The 19213-nt window shown below is 37.7% G+C and overlaps 2 pseudogenes; both read left to right on the top strand.

Annotated features, from left to right (window-relative positions):
* Positions 1 to 3560: 3560 nt before the first annotated feature.
* On the top strand, positions 3561 to 4740 carry LOC114224027 (selenoprotein F pseudogene; annotated as a pseudogene).
* Positions 4741 to 15449: 10709 nt separating this feature from the next.
* Positions 15450 to 18784, top strand: LOC114224026 (spermine synthase-like; annotated as a pseudogene).
* The last annotated feature ends 429 nt before the right edge of the window (positions 18785 to 19213 follow it).

Genomic DNA, 19213 nt, shown 5'->3' with positions numbered 1-19213 from the left:
ATTCTCTGTCTCTCTCTTTCTCACACACCCACAGAAATTTGTGAAGGATATTAAGTGTGTTATGCATTTGATTATAATGCCTATTGAGAATCAGTACCCAGTTTGTTGTTTGCCTTTTGATTTTGTTTATGGAATTTGCTTTTTTTCATAAAATTAAGCATTAAAAAATCTACTGTGGTCAAAGAGTTGATAAATATTCATGTATAATTTATTCACATTTATACATTTTTATATATATTTTTACATGCAATGTTGTTTCCCATGAAGTTTTTATGGTGTACCAGGAGGTACACTATAGTTTTTCACTAAAACTAACTAAAACTAAGTTTTCATTAAATAATTAACTTCCTATCCCAGCATCATGTAATTAATAAGCCTTAAATCTGCTACTCACTGGTGACACAATCTTTATGAATTCTATTATTAATTTCATATACATTCACGCACACACCCACATTAGGGTCTGCCCTGGATGACACTCTTAGGCTCCATTCATTTCATTGCTGTGGAAGTATCACACTGGAATTAGGGCAGTTTGCAAATAAATTTTAATGTCTTGCAAAGCAACTTTCCCTCAACTCTCTTCAAAATGTCTTTAGTCTTTCCTATGTATTTATCCTTCTAGTTGCATTTTAAAATAATTTTGCCAGGTTTAAAAGAAAAAAAAACTTTCACTGAAACTATGATTGCAGTTAAATTAAAGCTATGAGCTTCTTGGGAATATTTGGTATTTTTATATTTTTGCTTCTTTTTTTTAATTCAATATTTTGTCATATTCAGTTTTGGAATTATTAAGTAGTTTATATTATTTTAAATTGTTAGTGCAAATGTGGCCTTTTTTTGGTTCTCGAATTTATCTCTATTAAATATGATTTTGAGTATAGGTTTTCATGTTTGTTTTGTTTCTTGAGATAGGTGCCACACAATATTACAATAGTTTCAGGTGTATAGCATAGTGACTTCACAACTCTATACTTTAAGCTGTGCTCACCACAAGCGTAGTTACCATCTGTCACCACGCAACACTATTACAATACCCTTGACTGTATTCCCAGTGCTGTACCTTTTATTCCTATGACTTACTCATTCCATAACTGGAAGCCTGTCTCTCTCACTCTCCTTTACCCATTTTGCCCATCCCTCTACCCCTCTTCTTTCTGACAACCATCATTTTGTTTTCTGCATTTATGAATCTGATTCTGCTTTTTGTTTATTCATTTCTTTTGTTTTTTAGATTTCACATATGAGTGAAAATAAGGTATTTGTCTTTCTCTTACTTATTTCCCTCAGCATTATACCCTTTAGGTTCGTCCATGTTGTTGCAAATGGCAAGATCTCATCTTTTTATGGCTGAGTAATAGTCCACCATATATACATACCACATCTTATTTACCTTTTCATCTATGGATGGACACTTGGGTTGCTTCCTTATCTGCTATTGTAAATAGTGCTGCTATAAACAGGAGTGCATGCATTGTTGGTGGGAATGCAAGCTGGTGCAGCCACTCTAGAAAAGAGTATGGAGGTTCCTCAAAAAGTTGACAATAGAGCTACCCTACAACCCAGCAATTGCACTTCTAGGGATTTACCCCAAAGATACAAATGTAGTGATCTGAAGGGGCACCTGCACCAAATGTTCATAGCAGCAATGTCCACAGTAGCCAAACTATGGAAAGAGCCCAGATGTCTATCAACAGAAGAATGGATAAAGAAGATGTGGGTATTATATAAGACTGAGGAATCACTGATCTCTAACTCTGAAACTAATAATATATTATATGTTAATTAATTGAGTTCAAATTTAAAAAATAAATTAGTGTTTTTGTTTTCTTTGGGTAAATGCCCAGTAGTGGGATTATTGCATCATATGGTATTTCTCTTTTTAATTTTTTGAGGAACCTCCATACTGTTTTCCAAAATGTGTCCTTTTTCATTCAGTTTTCAAGCTCATTAAAGCTGGATGTTCAGGAAAATTAGTTAAACTGTATTATCTTGGAGGGGGCGGAGCAAGATGGCGGAGGAGTAGGAGACCTGGATTTCCTCTAATCTCAGGAATTCAGCTAGATAGGGATCAAACCATTCTGAACACTACAAACTCAACAGGAGATCGAAGAGAAGAATAGCAACAACTCCCTGAACAGAAAAGCGGCCACCTACTGGAAGGTAGGACGTGTGGAAAAGTGAATCCGAGGCGATATTCAGGAGGATAGACAGTGGGGGAAGGGGCCTCCGACGGCTGCTTCTGGCAAGTGATAAAGCCACGGAGCACAAAATCGGAACTTTTAGAAGTCAGCTCCGCTGAGGGACATCACTCCAGTGGCTAAGTGGGAGGTGGAAACCTTGCGGGACAGTGTGGTCTCAGGACCCTCGGGGTCACAGAAAGACTGGGGGTGCCTGAGTGCGGCAGAGCTCCCAAGTATTGGAGCCGGGAAGCCGGCTGCAGAGACGGAGCTGAGGTGCGGGCTCTCAACTCAGGGTTGCCATAAACTGTGATCGGCGACACAGTCAGGCCACTGCTCCTCCAGCAGGGACCCAACAAGCGTCAGATCTGGGGAGACTCCCCTTCCTCCCCTGGGAGGAGCGACGCAGGAGCGCACCACAGGGATCTGCTGGGTTTGGAGACTCCACACCAAGTCGGGAACCAGAGACAGAAACACTCGGTCACAGGCCGGGTGAGCACGGAGTGCAGCCGGAGACCAGGGACACGGGAGTGACTTACTGCTTTTCTCTGGGGGCGCAATGAGGAGCAGGGCCCCAAATTCTTGGCTCCTCTAGGTGCAGATTGGGAGGCACCGTTTTCACTCTCATCCTCCAAAGCTGTACCGAGAGCTTGCAGGGAACAAAAGCTCCTGAAAGCAAACCTGAGCAAATTACTTAGCCTGGACCGGCAAGGGCGGGGCAATTCTGCCTCCGCAAAGACATTTGGGAACCATGGCAACAGGCCCCTCCCCCAGAAGATCAGCACGAACCGCCAGCCAAGACCAAGTTTACCGATCAAGGACAATGGGAGAACTCTAGCGCTAGGGGAATACTGCACATAGAATTCATGGCTTTTTTTTTTACCATGATTCATTAGTTTTTCAAAGTTAATTTTTTAACTGTTTTTTTTTAATTTTTCTTTTTCCCTTTTTCAACCAACATCTTATGAATCCCTTTTTGAAAAAAAAATTTTTCATTTTTCATTTTTAGAGTCATATTCTATCCCTTCATAGTAGTTACCCTTATTTTTGGCATATATATATAAGTTGTTCTCTCTTTAAAATTTTGAGATACAGTTTCTTCTAACAGATCAAAATATACCCTAAATCACTAGTGTATGGCTTTGTTCTAGTCTCCTGCCTGATCACATTCTCTCCCTTTTTTTTTTTAATCTTCTTCTTTCTTTTTTCAAACAGCTTCTTATCTTATCAATTCCTTTTATAAAATCTTTTATAATTTTCATATTTACAGTCATCTACCATCCCTTCATTGTATGAACCCTTATTTTGTACATATATAAATCTTTCTTTCTTTAAAATTTTAGGAGGCACTTTCTTCTAACAGACTAAAGTACGGGTAGCGATGGCGGCTGGGTCGAGTGGCTTGTTCCTGTCGGCGTTTGGGCTGCGATTGCTCTTGGCTGCTGTACTTCAAACGGTGTCTGCATTTGGTGCAGAGTTTTCATCAGAGGCTTGCAGAGAGATAGGCTTCTCCAGCAACTTGCTCTGCAGCTCTTGTGATCTTCTTGGACAGTTTAACCTGCTTCAGCTTGATCCTGACTGTAGAGCATGCTGTCAGGAAGAAGCACAATTTGAAACAAAAAAGCTTTATGCAGGTGCTATTCTTGAAGTTTGTGGATGAAAATTGGGGAGGTTCCCTCAAGTCCAAGCTTTTGTCAGGAGTGATAAACCCAAACTATTCAGAGGACTACAAATCAAGTATGTTCGTGGTTCAGATCCTGTATTAAAGCTTTTGGATGACAACGGGAACATTGCTGAAGAATTAAGCATCCTCAAATGGAACACAGACAGTGTAGAAGAATTCCTTAGTGAAAAGTTGGAACGCATATAAATCTTGCTTCAATTTTGTCCTATCCTTTTGTTACTTTATCAAATGAAATTATTACAGTACCTAGAGAATATTTTAGAGTTTTGCCTCCTCCCTTTGATCATTCTGTGAGGCATTAAACAGCTCATTAACAGTTGAAGTGGCAGCACAACCCATGGTATCTGAGGAGTTGGCAAGCTTAACAGAACCCAGTTTTCATAAATTTCCATCCTTCCATATTTGTTGATACCACTAACGAAATGCTTTGTAATAGTTGGCTAATTATGCAAATGATAGTTTGTAATAATTGGTCCAGTTTTAGGAACAGCAGATGTTTAGAGTAAGGCAGGTGATAAGGGAGAATGCCTACTGTGCCTCATGCATGTGCTGTGTGCTCTTTGAAAGCAACAGCAAAAACCACAAAGCAAGTAAGAGCCACTGAGCCTCAACAGATTGCCTGCTTCTTGTTTTCCCAGCTTTCCTTTTAATAGAAATGTTATAGTTCATAATGTGTTGCATTAAAACTTTATGGCTTCATTATTGTAAAACAGATTCAAGATCTACAGTAAGAATGAAACATTCAGAGATTTGCATTAATGAAGACTACACAGAAAACCTTCAGGAGGATTTCTGTGGTTCTGATATTTAGCAAATTTTTGTGCTTCACACTCTTACAGAAAAATAAAAAATGATCATTTAAGACCAAAATATAAAGTTTCAAAAAAAAAAAAAAAAGACTAAAATACACCCAAAATCTAGTGCGTGGCTCTGATCTATGCACTACCCTGATCATATTTGATCATATTCTTTTTGTTTTGTTTTGTTCGGTTTTTATTTCTTTTTCTTTTTATTTTTCTCTTTCTTTTTTCTTTCTTTCCCTTTCTTCTCCCCTGGTTTCAGGTCTTTTCTGATTTTTTTAGAGTATATTTGCTGGGGACATTGTTAACCTGTTAGCATTTTGTTCTCTCATTCATCTATTCTCCTTTGGACAAAATGACAAGGTGAAAAAAATCACCTCAGCAAAAAGAAAAAGAAGTAGTACCATCTGCCAGGGACCTACTCAATACGGACATTAGTACAATGTCGGACCTAGAGTTCAGAATCATGATTTTAAAGATACTAGCTGGGCTTGAAAAAAGCATGGAGTTTTAGAGACACCCTTCCTGGAGAAATAAAAGAACTAAAATCTAACCAAGTTGAAATCAAAAAGGCTATTAATGAGGTGCAATCAAAAAGGGGGACACTAACTGCTAGAATAAATGAGGCAGAAGAGAGAATTAGCGATATAGAAGACCAAATGATGGAAAATAAAGAAGCTGAGAAAAACAGAGAGAAACAACTACTGGATCACGAGGGCAGAATTCGAGAGATAAGCAATACTATAAGATGAAAACATTAGAATAATTGGGATCCCAGAAAAAGAAAGAGAGGAGCAGAAGGTATATTGGAGCAAATTATAGCAGAGAACTTCCCTAAGGTGGGGAAGGAAACAGGCATCAAAATCCAGGAGGCACAGAGAACCCCTCTCAAAATCAATAAAAATAGGTCAACACCCTGACATCTAATAGTAAAACTTACGAGTCTCAGAGACAAAGAGAAAATCTTGAAAGCAGCTCGGGAGAAGAGATCTGTAACCTATAATGGTAGAAACATTAGATTGGCAACAGACCTATCCACAGAGACCTGGCAGGCCAGAAAGGACTGGCATGATATCTTCAGAGCACTAAACGAGAAAAATATGCAGCCAAGAATACTATATCCAGCTAGGCTGTCATTGAAAATTGAAGGAGAGATAAAAAGCTTCCAGGACAAACAAAAACTAAAGGAATTTGCAAACATGAAACCAGCCCTCCAAGAAATATTGAAAGGGGTCCTCTAAGCAAAGAGAGAGCCTAAATGCAGCATAGACCAGAAAGGAACACAGACAATATACAGTCACAGTCACCTTACAGGCAATACAATGGCACTAAATTCATACCTTTCAATAGTTACCCTGAATGTAAATGGGCTCAATGCCCCAATCAAAAGACATGGGCTATCAGATTGGATTAAAAAACAAGACCCATCAATATGCTGTCTGCAAGAGACTCATTTTAGACCCAAAGACACCCCCACATTGAAAGGGAGGGGGTGGAAAACAATTTACCATGCTAATGGACACCAAACGAAAGCTGGGGTGGCAATCCTTATATCAGACAAATTAGATTTTAAAACAAAGACTGTAATAAGAGATGAGGAAGGACACTATATCCTACTTAAAGGGTCTCTCCAACAAGAAGATCTAACAATTGTAAATATCGATGCCCCTAACATGGGAGCAGCCACTTTTATAAGGCAATTAATAACAAAAGCAAAGAAACACATCAACAGCAATACAATAATAGTGGGGGACTTTAACACCCCCCTGACTGAAATGGACAGATCATCTAAGCAAAAGATCAACAAGGAAATAAAGACTTTAAAGGACACACTGGACCAAATGGACTTCAAAGACATATTCAGAACATTCCATCCCAAAGCAACAGAATAAACGTTCTTCTCTAGTGCCCATGGAACATTCTCCAGAATAGATCACATCCTAGGTCACAAATCAGGTCTCAACTGGTACCAAAAGATTGGGATTATTCCCTGCATATTTTCAGACCACAATGCTTTCAAACTAGAACTCAATCACAAGAGGAAAGTCGGAAAGAACTCAAATACATGGAGGCTAAAGAGCATCCTACTAAAGTATGAATGGGTCAACCAGGAAATTAAAGAAGAATTTAAAAAATTCATGGAAACCAATGAAAATGAAAACACAACTGTTCAAAGTCTTTGGGATGCAGTAAAGGCACTCCTAAGAGGAAACTATATAGCAATCCAAGCCTTTCTCAAGAAACAAGAAAGGTCTCAAATACACAACCTAACCCTACACCTAAAGGAGCTAGAGAAAAAACAGCAACTAAAGCCTAAACCCAGCAGGAGAAGAGAAATAATAAAGATCAGAGCAGAAATCAATGAACTAGAAACCAAAGGAACAGTAGAACAGATCAACGAAACTAGGAGCTGGTTCTTTGAAAGAATTAACAAGATTGATAAACCCCTGGCCAGACTTATCGAAAAGAAAAGAGAAATGGCCCAAATCAACAAAATCATGATGAAAGAGGAGAGATCACAACCAACACCAAAGAAATACAAACAATTATAAGAACATATTATGAGCAACTCTATGCCAGCAATTTAGATAACCTGGAAGAAAGGGATGCATTCCTAGAGATGTATCAACTACCAAAATTGAACCAGGAAGAAATAGAAAACCTAAACAGACCTACAACCACTAAGGAAATGGAAGCAGTCATCAAAAATCTCCCAACAAACAAAAGCCCAGGGCCAGAGGGCTTCCCAGGGGAATTCTACCAAACATTTAAAGAAGAATTAACACCTGTTCTCCTGAAACTGTTCCAAAAAATAGAAATGGAAGGAAAACTTCCAAACTCGTTTTATGAGGCCACCATTACCTTGATCCCAAAGCCAGACAAAGACCCCATCAAAAAGGAGAATTACAGACCAATATCCTTGATGAACATGGATGCAAAAATTCTCACCAAAATACTAGCCAATAGGATCCAACAGTACATTAAAAGGATTATTCACCACAACCAAGTGGGATTTATCCCTGGGCTGCAAGGCCGGTTCAACATCCACAAACAATCAACGTGATACAATCTATTAACAAAAGAAAGAACAAGAATCATATGATCCTCTCAATAGATGCAGAAAAAGCATTTGACAAAGTACAGCATCCTTTCTTGATCAAAACTCTTCAGAGCATAGGGATAGAGGGTACATACCTCAATATCATAAAAGCCATCTATGAAAAACCTACAGCGAATATCATTCTCAATGGGGAAAAGCTGAGAGCTTTCCCCCTAAGGTCAGGAACGCGGCAGGGATGTCCACTATCACCACTGCTATTCAACATAGTATTAGAAGTCCTAGCCACAGCAATCAGACAACAAAAAGAAATCAAGGCATCCAAATCAGCAAGGAGGGAGTCAAACTCTCACTCTTGGCAGATGATATGGTACTTTATGTGGAAAACCCAAAAGATTTCACCCCAAAACTGCCACAACTCATACAGGATTTCAGTCAAGTGGCAGGATATAAAATCAATGCACAGAAATCAGTGGCATTCCTATACACCAACAAGACAGAAGAGAGAGAAATTAAGGAGTCGATCCCATTTACAATTGCACCCAAAACCAGAAGATACCCAGGAAAAATCTAACCAAAGAGGCAAAGGATCTATACTCAGAAAACTATAAAATACTCATGAAAGAAATTGAGGAAGACACAAAGAAATGGAAAAACGTTCCATGCTCATGGACTGGAAGAAAAACATTGTGAAGATGTCAATGCTACCTAGAGCAATCTACACATTCAATGCAATCCCCATCAAAATACCATCCTCTTTTTTCAAAGAAATGGAACAAATAATCCTAAAATTTGTATGGAACCAGAAAAGATCCCGAATAGCCAGAGGAATGTTGAAAAAGAAAAGCAAAGCTGGCGGCATCACATTTCCAGACTTCTGGCTCTATTACAAAGCTGTCATCATCAAGACAGTATGGTACTGGCACAGAAACAGACACATAGATCAATGGAACAGAATCGAGAGCCCAGAAATTGACCCTCAACTCTGTGGTCAACTCATCTTTGACAAAGCAGGAAAGAATGTCCAGTGGAAAAAAGTCTCTTCAACAAATGGTGTTGGGAAAATTGGACAGCCACATGCAGAAGAATGAAACTGGACCATTTCCTTACACCACACACAAAAATAGACTCAAAATATTTAAAAGACCTAAACGTGAGACAAGAGTCCATCAAAATCTTAAAGTAGAACACAGGCAGCAACCTCTTCGACCTCAGCCGCAGCAACTTCTTCCTAGAAACATCACCAAAGGCAAGGGAAGCTAGGGCAAAAATGAACTATTGGGATTTCATCAAGATAAAAAGCTTTTGCACAGCAAAAGAAACAGTCCACAAAACCAAAAGACAACCGACAGAATGGGAGAAAATATTTGCAAATGACATATCAGATAAAGGGCTAGTATCCAAAATCTATAAAGAGCTTATCAAACTCAACACCCAAAGAACAAATAATCCAATCAAGACATGGGCAGAAGACATGAACAGACATTTTTCCAAAGAAGACATCCAAATGGCCAAGAGACACATGAAAAAGTGTTCAACATCGCTCAGCATCAGGGAAATCCAAATCAAAATCTCAATGAGATACCACCTCACACCAGTCAGAATGGCTAAAATTAACAAGTCAGGAACCGACAGATGTTGGTGGGGATGCGGAAAAAAGGGAACCCTCCTACACTGTTGATGGGAATGCAAGCTGGTGCAGCCACTCTGGGAAACAGTATGGAGGTGCCTCAAAAAGTTGAAAATAGAGCTACCATACGATCCAGCAATTGCACTACTGGGTATTTACCCCAAAGATACAAATGTAGAGATCCAAAGGGGTACGTGTACCCAATGTTTAATGCAGCAATGACCACAATAGCCAAACTGTGGAAAGAGCCAAGATGTCCATTGACAGATGAATGGATAAAGAAGATGTGGTATATATATATATATATATATATAATGGAATATTATGCAGCCATCAAAAGGAATGAAATCTTGCCATTTGCAACGATGTGGATGGAACTGGAGGGTGTTATGCTGAGTGAAATAAGTCAATCAGAGAAAGACATGTATCATATGACCTCACTGATATGAGGAATTCTTAATCTCAGGAAACAAACTGAGTGTTGCTGGAGTGGTGGGGGAAGTGGGAGAGATGGGGTGGCTGGGTGATAGACATTGGGGAGGGTATGTGCTATGGTGAGCGCTGTGAATTGTGCAGGACTTTTGAATCACAAATCTGTACCTCTGAACCAAATAATGCAATATATGTTAAGAAAAAAAAAAGATAGCAGGAGGGGAAGAATGAAGGGGGGTAAATCGGAGGGGTAGACGAACCAGGAGAGCCGATGGACTCTGAGAAATGGACTGGGGGTTCTAGAGGGGAGGGGGGTGGGGGGATGGGTTAGCCTGGTGATGGGTATTAAGGAGGGCACATTCTGCGTGGAGCACTGGGTGTTATGCACAATGAATCATGGAACACTACATCAAAAACTAATGATGTAATGTATGGTGATTAACATAACAATAAAAAATTTTTTTAAAAATGACAAAGTGAATAGAAAAAAACTGTATTATCTTAAATTCAGCTACTCTGTTGTATATAATAATATTTTTGTCAATTCTCTTGGGTTCTCTAGGTATATGATCCTTACGTATAAAAAATAAAGATAACATATTGTTACCTCTGATCAAATTATTTTCCTAAATTGTATGTTTTTGCCTTGGCCTTTAAAGTTCCATTTTGTGAATAATCTGACCTCTCCTTTGCCCATTTACCTATTATGATCTGAGTGTTTTTCTCGGTGAATTATATGATTCTCTGTCTCTCTCTCCCTCAAAAACACACACACACACACACACGTTTGTGAAGGATATCAAGTAGCTTATGAACATAGTGCTTTGACTATATACATCCTTAGTGAAATATATTCTAAGGACAAAAAAAATCTGTAAAGAAATATTCACTTTTACTGAGGAGTTTTATGAATATTGTATGTTGATGATATAATTTTAAGACTCTGGTATGCATTCATATAGCAGAAAGCAAATAAACAAATATATTAACACTATTGGCAAAAAGTTTTTCCAGGTAAGAAAAAGATGAAGCAAACATAAAACTGTTAAAAGTTAACATAAACTCTGTTATGTTATATTTGAATTGAATATATCAACATTGTCAAAATGAACTCATGACTTAAGAAATAAAAAAGAATAATTCTTAGTTTCAAGTAAAGGCCAAGAGGACATAATATTCCAATAACAATGAATACATTCTAGTACTCATTTCTAATGGTTGCCAAATATCATTGCTCACTAAAAGGAACCTTGTCTCCTTGAAGAAATGGCTGATTTCAGGGGCAAGAAAAATATAAGCCTGGGACATCTAGTTTTTCCACAAGCAAAGAAGTTCAAAGATAGATGGGTCACGTCAAAAGGATACAAAAGTCAACTTGAAAGGCCAAATTTAGCATCAAAAGAAAGAGTAACTGCAAATAATTATAATATATTGGGAAAAAAAATTTTTAAATGCTTGAGTCCATGGTGGGACTCAAACCCGGAGAGCTGGAAGAGAGAGACAGAGCGACGAATGCCAGCCAGTAAATATAGAAGGAATGCTAGACATGGAAAATTACCCCTTTGCAAGTTCCAGTGTGATAACTAAATAAAGAAAAAATTATCAATGAATTTTAAAATCATTAAATGAAATGTTGTTGGAGAAGAATATTCACATAGTACCAAATAAATGGAAAATATGCCTCTTTATGTTTTGATGTGTGGTGATCACTCAAAAAGAGCTTACCTTGATAATATTTGGAAATAACACATCAATAACCATCAGTCTTCCATTGTTCCTAATCAATTTCAATTATCTAATTTTCTTTGCCTCATAACTGGGACAAAGCCCAGCATATGTAATATAGAAAAGCTGCCCCAGAAGATCCTGGTCCCCATCCTTGGTTAAGAACCATTGACACAGAGAGTATCCAATATTCTTGTGAAGTTTTTAATCTATTTCACACCCTTTTTCTCACTGCTCATTTTATGTCTACTTTTTATATTATATTGGTCAAAATTGGCCTATTTGAATGCTTTTTTTTCTAGCACAGGCATTAGATTGATTAATTCCACTGTTTTTCTGTTTCCCAATTCCATAACCTCTGCTTCTACCTTTATTATTTTCTTATGCCAATTTTCTTTAGTTCAATCTTATTGCTTGTGATATTTCATGTCTTGTAATTTCAGGAAATAAATAATTTATTCATTTTTAACATTTCTTTTTAAGCAAAGTCAAGTTATGCATTTCCTTCCAACCACAGGGTAAACATCTATTTTATTTTTGTTGTTTTTATTGTTTTTGCAGTAATCTTTGTTGTGTGTTTGATTTCCTCTGTGGTTTATAATTTTGATCCACAAAATAGAGATTTCTCTTAAATTTCCAAGTGCTTATAGGCTTTTGTATTTCCACTTAAACTTTCTTCTTGGTTTCTTCTTTTATTATAGATACCATGATTTTTTTAAAGGTGGTTTTTAAATGATTTGCTTTAGGGAAGTTATTGATTTTTTGGATCTGATAATTAATTTTTGTGAAAGTTGTTTGGAATGTTGAAAAGAATATATGATCTACCCTCCCTTCTCACTGTTGCTCTCTTGTTCTCTATTCTTCTGTGTACTTGACCTGTCTTAGTGATATTTTAAATTCTTGAAATTTTTTTTCTAAAACTGTCACTTGTGTTTCTAAGGCATTTTAAAAATATGTATATTTTGGCTGCTAGTTACTAGATGCATAAAAGCTCATGGTAATCACATCTTCATTTTGGGTATTAGCTGTTAAAGACTAAAACTCTATAACCTAGCCTCCACATCCTGAGCCACCTGCCTTGCCTGTCCACCAACCTCACTACCCTTGCCATCCTATCACTCTGGCCTTCCTTCCGGTGTTCAAACACACCCTGCTTATTTACCACATGGGTTACCCTCCTTGAGGAGATCTTCTCCAAACAATTTATCTAGCTAATGCCAACTCTGCTTTCAAGTCCAAATCTAAATATCACTTTTTATTCTAAATTCAGTTTACAACTGCACAGTCTAAATTCAGTTCTCCTTTAGATGTTTTTGTGGCACCTTGGAACTTTTCTTCCTAGTACTGATCAAAATTAGCAACTCTGTTTTCATTAGAATAGTGTAGTATAGCATCATTGTACAATATCAGTCTCTCTTGCTAGTCTATAAGCCCCACAAGGTCATGGATTGAGACTGTTTTGCTCACTACTGTATTCCCACTTACTAGCATAATACCTGGCCCATAGTAAGCACAGCCTCCTAGTACATATAAACATTCACTGTCAAGGAACTCACCCACCTAACTATAATCTGGGAGAGGGAGGTAATTTAAATTGAGTCACTAAGTTTCCAGCAATGGGGAGGAAAAAAATTTAATGCATATATTTAACTCCTAACAACATGGGAGTTGGATGCTGACCCCCATACCATCCAAAATCCACATATAACTTTTGACTCTCCAAAAACCTAACTACTAATAACATAAACAACACATATTCTGTATGTGGTATTGTATACCATATTCTTACAATAAAGTAATCTAGAGAAGAGAAAATGTTATTTTAAAAAATCATGAAGAAGAGGAATACATTTACAATATTGTGCTATAAAAAAATCTGTATATAAGTGGACCCACACAATTCAAGGGTCAACTGTAGATATATACAGAAATATATATGCATGTGCTTCCTATTATGACTGCTACTTCTCCTTCCAGAGAACACAAAAACTATGAACACAGAAATATGTGTGGGGATACGTGTAAGTATCTGGAGTTTTAGTGAGACTTGTGCTTCAGTTTTACTGAAAATGTCTCAATTTTTATGAGTGGCGCAGAAATAGTGCATTAGCCTTTAATTTTGCTTATGAACTTATCAACTGTTTTCTTTCAGCTTCTGAATAACTTCTTCAAGGACCCATTCCCAGAAGAGTTTTTGGTTCTCTTCAGAAACTGGGTCAATGACTCCAATCCTGCAGTTAGCAAGCTGAGCCTTCAGAAAATCGCCAGCATGGCACCAGTTATCAATGAGGCACGTGAGTGTATGATTTATGGATGCCGTCACCATCATAGTCAATCTAAGATTTGATATTGCTCAAGATCCTTACCGATAAAACACTGATATTTCTCAGTTTCTGTATAGCTAAAACAATTTCAAAGCCTGGGTTGAATGGAAGCAGTGTGGTAAGTAAACCCAGACGCTTAAGCACCCTGTTTATATTTTTCCTAGAAAATCATTCATTGCCCTTAGAATGGATCAGCATTGCCCTACACAAACTCATAGAGTCTAAACCAGACACACATAAGTTAATTTCCCCTCCAACATACACACCTGCTGACACATTAATTCCTATCCCAGAGCACTCGCTCAAGTTTTGTCTTCCATTCAGCACATTCCTCCTTTACCCATACATATTCACATTGGTCTCCTTTCTCAGCTCAGGTCAGACTCTGCTGAATATTCTGACCTGGCAGTCACATCCTTCTCAGAGCCACACCCACTATGAGCACTTGCTTATACAATACTTTATAACAATAGTTCTCCATATATGATGCTTGAACCAGCAGTATCAGCATCTCCCAGAAACTTGTTATAAATATAAATTGTTGGGCCCTACCCCAGGTCTGTGGAATCAGAAATCATGGAGGTGGGGCCCACCAACCTGTGTTTTTGAAAATCCTCCAGGTGATTCTAATAGTTTAAACCTGAGAACCACTGTCTTACATTCTTTACTACTGAGTCATGTGAATACTTCTTGCCTTCCAGGAAGACCGAATCTAAGCATGTTTTGTAATTCTCTTATAAATTCTTTTTTTTTAAGTTTTTATTTAAATTCCAGTTAGTTAGCATACAGTGTAATATTAGTTTCAGGTGTACAATTGAGTGATCCAACACTTCCATACCACACCCAGTGCTCATCACAAGTGCCCTCTTTAATCCCCATCACCTATTTCACCCATCCCAAAGTACCTTGCATAATGGAATTATGCTGATTCCATAAATCATTGTTGATTTAATAAGTATAATAATAAATCCTTGTTTATCTATTAAGCATTGTCTCTAAAGGCTCAAAGACTGTCCGTGGGCACCCATTTTGCATTTAGAATGAAATGAGCCATGATCTGTTTGCTTGAAATAAATCACAGAAGTCAGTGTACATTCTTTTAGTAATCAGAGTTATTTATTGCCTTGTCTAGAGCTCTTCCCACTGTTATTAACAACTGAAAGGAAGATTCTATGTCAAGGTTATCTAGGAGAGTAAGAGAGAAACTGTGGAGAGTGAGCTGGGTTGAGGTCACGTACTATTTATTGGTAAAGACAACTTTTCAGAGACACAAGGCCTCTATTATTTTGGCAAATAGTATTTGTTTATTTCTTTTGCTTCGTCTCTTTCCAGACTTTGTTTCTCTTCTTTGGTGTCTCCTTTTTGCCTTTTTCCTTGCTTTCTATTCTGTTATCTCTGATCCACAATTGACTCTCATGATCTGGCTCAGCAGCTCAGCAGCTCCCATGTCCACATGAGTCACCGGCACCCGGTTTAGAGGTCATCCTGCTCATGGTGTGCTGGTGAATGCTTAACAACCAGCTCTCTGGAAATAATACCAATTGCTCTGGTGTACTCTTACCATGGCTAATTTCAAGCTATCAAAGGGACATCATTAAACATAGAATTGGGGAGAAATGCCTGGTAGTGCATCATTATTTAATATTTCCATCATACAGATATAATACATGTAAATAACCTCAAAGGTATATAAGAGTAAAATGGAGCAAAAGAAATAGCAAGTGATAAGTTTTGAGTATTTATTACCTTTATTTCTTCCTAGTTTTCTAAAACTTACTTTTTTAATAATGACTTTTTAATTTTAACTCCAGTGTAGTAAACATACAGTGTTATATTAGTTTCAGGTGTACTATGTGGCAATTCAACAATTTTATACATTACTCAGTGCTCATCGTGCTAAGTGGACTCTTAATCCCCTTCACCTGTTTCAGCCATCCCTCACCTCCCTCCCCTCTGGCAACCATCGGTTTGTTCTCTATAGTTAAGAGTCTGTTTTAACAATCAGCTTACAAAGTTTTTGACAATTTGACAATTGAATCTTGTGAAGCATTCCCAGCACATGACTGCATGCTGCCCAAACTCAGACGTGTGTGTGCCAAATGCTACCTCAAGTCTCCTCCTAGTTCCAAAATCCAACCATTTTCCTCTTTTATATATAGATAGAAAATGTCTGCAGCTTATTAATATCCATCTTGGATGCCTTCCTTTCAAAAGACAAGACTGTTATAATTCGGGCCTTAATCACCCTTCGAAGACTTTTAGTCAAACTGGACAAGGTGACCTACTCCTCTTTGTGTACTAGAATTGCTTCCAGCTACTGTCCTCTGATGGATCATGTGAGTTACACAGTTAGATATGTGAAATCATTAAGTTTTATAATTAAGCTGAAGCCCCAGCTGAGGCAGTGATATTACATTTCAGAATAAATCAACAGAAGATAGTCATTTTGTGCTGAGCTACCATTTCTTCTCCAGAGATAACAATATTAGTCAAAGAAGTACTATCTATCTATATATATATATAGTTATATACATATACAACTACATTTTATATATTTGTGTGTGTGTGGAGATATATATATATATACATATACATAACTACACTGTGAGAACCTGGAAAAGTTTGTCCCTAAGAGAGGAGAATCAAAGAACAGCCTCTGTCTTTGGAGGAAAGAGAAATTGTATGTAGCTTAGGGCTATATATTGGCTGACCCTAGATCAGGGCTGCCTGGGTTCAAATCATTATTCTGGCTCCACCTAAGCAGGTGATTCAGTTTCTTACTGCTTCGGTAATCCCCCCAATAAAATAGAAAGAGTAGAAGGTGTATTATGGACATTAGAGATGACATGTTAATGTTCCCAGTGTGTTTGTTATTATCATATAAAACTCAAAAGGTCTTTCATCGGGATGCTTGAGTGGCTCAGTTGGCTAAGCATCTGTCTTCAGCTCAGGTCATGATCTCAGGGTTTTGTTATCGAGTCCAGAATTGGGCTCCTTGCTCAGAGGGGGCCTACTTCTCCTTCTGCCTGCCCCTCCCCCTGCTTGTGCTCTCTCTCTCTCTCTCTGATAAATAAAATCATTTAAAAAAAATAAAAGATCTTTAATCAAAAAGTTGTGCACTTTGAAAATTCTTGTTTTGTATGGTAAATGTATTCCAGAAAAGTTGGATGACAGTAACATACTTTAATAAGCAAAGACACTTTGGTATGCCATATGGAATATTTATATTTAAAGATTTATATAATGAGTTGTTTGTGAATCAGATAATTATTTCATAGAAAATTATTTTCCAAAAATTTATAAGTTCTTAATTATCCAGATTTCATTGAAGAAGGGAATAATATTATTAAATTATAGAAAGAAGTAATTTAATGGCAAGAATTATTTTCAAAAAGACATAAGGATAATAATAGTAATAATAATAGTGGCTGGATTTATTGAGCATTTACTAAGTACCAGTCACTATTCTAAGGGATCTACATGTACTATCTTATATAATTCTCTAAACAACTATTACTATTATCCAGTTTACATACAAGGAAAATGAAGCAAAGAGAAGTGAATATTTGGCAAGTTCACACAGCTAGTAAGTAGTTGGAATGTCCATGTAAAAAAAAATATTTTCAAAATGAAATCACTTGGGGGAAAAAAAATGAAACTAAACTAAATAAATAATCAAACCACACCAAGTGAAAAGAAGCAAAATCAGAGAGAAGAGAAAATGACCAAATATCAATTTACCCTAAGTCATTCCTTGGAGATAGAGTGTTTGAAAAATATTAGGATATCAATGAAACTATGATACTGTGTTTCTCCATATTTAAAGAAAAACAATGACAGGCCTGCGGCCCACAGTCTCCCTGGCCACCTCCCCCAGGCATGACACAAGGCCTCGGCTCCCTAGGGCAACAGCACCGCACAGCACCTGGACTCCAAGCTCCGTGCCAAAGCTGATGGTGAGAACATCAGCTCCATGTTCCAGGAGGAAGGGATGATGGAGTCAGTGCACACCTGTCAAGACCACAGTTATTTAGCGACCAACATGAACAAAAATGTCAGCTTTGCTAATTTGAGAATTTACCCACATGGATTGGTGTTGTCAGACCTTCAGAGTTACCGCCAGTCTTTTGAACAAAAGAGAAGCAAGAATGAAAGACTTGAGTCAGGACAGTACTGGCCGGGTGAAGCAATGACCACCCATAGTTCGAGGAAGGGCCATAGACAGATACCGACCCACCAGTAATGGTCGCCTGGTTGAGTAAGACGTAGATGTAGTGGTGTATGATGGAGATTCACTTTATCAGAACACTAAAATTCTACAATCGAAGCAGTTTGGAAATACTCTAATCCTTAGTGGGGCTGTTACTCTGGCGGAGAGTGATTTGGGTATCCCCAGGCCATCATGCGCAGTGGGAAGGACTAAAAATAAAGAGGCAAAGACGCACTGATTCTGGGGGGTGGAGATGGGGCATTTTATGTGAAATAGTCAAACTGAAACCAAAGATGGTCACTATGGCAAGAAATTGGCCAAATGGATGGATGTAAGAAACACATGCGAAAAACATGTGGCCACGTCTTACACAGTCTTAAAGGAGACTGCCCTCAGGTCCTACTAGAAGACTGTATTCCAGTGCCGAAGAGGGAAACCAAAGAAGGGAGAGAGTTTGACTATATGATTAATGATTTGACAGCTGTTCCAATCGCCACATCTCCAGAAGAAGATTCCACATGGGAGTTTCTCAGATTGATTCTTGACCTCTCAGTGAAAGTACTGAAACAGGATGGGAAATATTTCACACAGGGTAAATGTGTCAATTTGAGGGAAGCCCTATCACTCTATGAAAAACAGCATTGGCACCTGTATTGTCTTATGGAATTCTTGAAGGAGTTCCTCTGTGTTACTTCAAACTTGGACTTGTATTTTACAGTTTGGAAGAAAGCTAAACCTTGAAGACCTATATCCCCTAATCGTGTGTGCTGCAAATAGCCTTCCTGACCTTCATATGCCATACAGGAGATTGGAATGAGTCAGGCAATTGATTATGAATTCTTTCAGGTTTTCTTTTTTTAATTATTATTTTTAATTTTTAGAAAAGCAAATGGAAAATGTATATGTTGATGAGCTAGGGTGGGTTGTTGATGGTGGTTTTTTGTTGTTTTGTTTTTTTTTTGAAAGTCAGCTGAAGAATGATTAGACAGCACAGGGAAGGCTGCTAAATGCACTGAACCCCTAGAATGTGATTTTTGTTACTTTTTTGTGTGTGTTGGGGGTGCTTTTTGTTTTTGCTTTGGTAGACTTCAAATTTGGTTGGAGGAATGAACATCATTGTTTTGTACTTGATGCTGTTTCCCAAAAGATTTACCTAGATATTAAAATTTG

This window comes from Eumetopias jubatus, unplaced genomic scaffold, assembly GCF_037043125.1.
Source record: "Eumetopias jubatus isolate StellerSeaLion01/CBP00866 unplaced genomic scaffold, mEumJub1_p1.0 scaffold_12, whole genome shotgun sequence".
Lineage (NCBI taxonomy): Eukaryota > Metazoa > Chordata > Mammalia > Carnivora > Otariidae > Eumetopias > Eumetopias jubatus.
This window is presented reverse-complemented; position numbering and strand designations above follow the sequence as displayed.